The sequence below is a fragment of the Cydia amplana genome, chromosome 26, assembly GCF_948474715.1.
Source record: "Cydia amplana chromosome 26, ilCydAmpl1.1, whole genome shotgun sequence".
NCBI lineage: Eukaryota > Metazoa > Arthropoda > Insecta > Lepidoptera > Tortricidae > Cydia > Cydia amplana.
The window spans coordinates 6,823,707-6,825,871 of record NC_086094.1 but is presented as its reverse complement, the minus strand read 5'-3'; the positions used below and the strand labels follow the sequence as shown (position 1 = coordinate 6,825,871).

Below are 2,165 nucleotides of genomic sequence, written 5' to 3'. Positions count from 1 at the left end.
CGGCACTCAGTAACCGTAGTACTGAACCACACACAGCCTAGAAAAACGTTTTTCCATTATTATCCTTATTGCAATCTTCATAGAGTGGTAATTCAATAACCGGTAAAAACGGCCCAACCATTTTTTAGGCAGGTAGAAAGCACGTGCGGTTTCACTTAACAATAGACAAAGGATAAGGCGTTTGGGGCCTGTTAGAAATCGACAAACTATACACTCTCTTCTCTTGCTACTATTGGGAATTTGGGACATTTAATAGCATCGTTCGCAGACGTTTCTGCTTAATACAAAATTAATTTAGTATGGGATAGCGCATCGTTACTGGTGAATTTCCAATATGATTTGGAACTCTGGTAGCCGTTTAAGAAGTGTAGAACTCTTACGGTAGATGTCGCTAAGAGCCTCCCTAGGGCTCATATATGGTGAAAATATTCGCTGAATTGGGTACGGTCTTGGTAGCTCAGATGGTAGAGCACTGTACTAGTGATCCAGTGGTCGTGGGTTCAAGTCCCACCCAAGACAGTGAATTTTTCCACCTTTAATTTATTTCGGAGCTTAATAGCATCGTTCGCAGTCGTTTCTGCTTAATATAAAATTAATTAATTTGCATTGCAAATTAAAAACACTTTTCGAACCAACATTGTTTATTGTCTAATATACCGTGAAATAACACTTAGGTCACTTAGGTATGAAGGAATATTCTTCTTTGCCTGTGTGTGAGTATGAAACATTAATAGGTACGATTTTGAACTATAAAAGCTGTTTACAACGTTTTGCTTGAGATAAAATATACAACTACGTGAACCAATACATAACATAAGTTTAGTATTATATAATCTAACTCTTAGTTTATTAATTTATGAAATCTGAAGATAAACAATTAACCTTTTGGACGCCAATGACCGATATATCCGCACCGTAGGTTCAACGCCAAAGACCGATTAATCGGTCACATATCACAGAGCAACATAGACCTACGTGCATATGCATAAAGTCAGATAAAGTTCAATTTCAGTTTTGGCACTTCGGTGACGTGGCGTCATCGTGACAGCATTTGTGTTTGACACGGCGTCGAAAAGGTTAACAACTTTTGCATCCCAAATAGGAATATGATGGTTCACTTTATATCTAAAAATACATTCCTCGAATACTAAAATAAAACTAACAATGTGCTTATAAAATTAATTATTCATTTTCACCGACTTATTTTTGACGTGCCTTAATCATAAAGTAAGTATAGTATAGAGTAATCGGCCCATACAAGCCTCGCTTAGTTCCACAAAAATCCAAGAGATGTCACTCAGAGCACCATTGGGCCTAAATATATATTTGTGTTATTTCAAATCTTGCCAATTTTTAAATTAACATGTATAGTTCTAATTTATTTAGCATATTACAACAAAAACCTTTTAAAACATCCATTTACACATAGTAAATCGACGCAGAAAAAAATAAATAAATAATGGCATGAACTATTCTAAGCGCCATCTATCGCATTACTAGACAGTTAGTTTCTTGCCGTTGTAACACACTAAATAGCTCGATTGTTTGAGAAAGACTATCAATAGATGTCACTGTAGTAAATCCTCATACTTTATGATCATATCACAGACAACATATCAACATTATTAAGTAATAAATAATATAATTTTTCTCAAAAATGGACGGCAAAGTCGACGTTGCCGGTTAAAAAATAGGTCGCGAAGTGTGTAGTTTATGGTCATTCTAAAAATTAAAAAGTTAAAAACATTGCTGTCTCGATTTCGGGACTGCAATGTTGCATACAAATTCCATTATTAAACGAGTTCCAAACTTTTTAAAACTTTAAATGGCCATATCAAATGAAGGCATAGGTCCATTAAACAGCCGAACAGATGATCAGCACTTATTATTAATATAATGTTGGTACCGCGACTATTTAGGTGTCTCAAATACGTTGGCGTATTTTCAGCAGAAAAATACACTTCTATTTTTTTTAAAGGCGGCAAGCAAATCTTTTTAATGGTTTTACTTTTCTCTGTGAAAATTAGAACGTTGCTTCTGTAAAATATCTCTTGCACCATTTTTGAGAAAAGCACTATATATGACTCGGCTGGAAGGCTACTTGCTGGCTTCGGATTCAATTAAACGGACTCCCAAGGTCGTCCGTTTAAAACGAATCCTCAGCT

General features: G+C 35.4%; 1 non-coding gene across 1 annotated transcript; it reads left to right on the top strand.

Annotated features, from left to right (window-relative positions):
* Nucleotides 1-446: 446 nt before the first annotated feature.
* On the top strand, nt 447-519 carry Trnat-agu (transfer RNA threonine (anticodon AGU)). Its single transcript has one exon. It is a non-coding gene; the product is annotated as a tRNA-Thr (tRNA).
* The last annotated feature ends 1,646 nt before the right edge of the window (nt 520-2,165 follow it).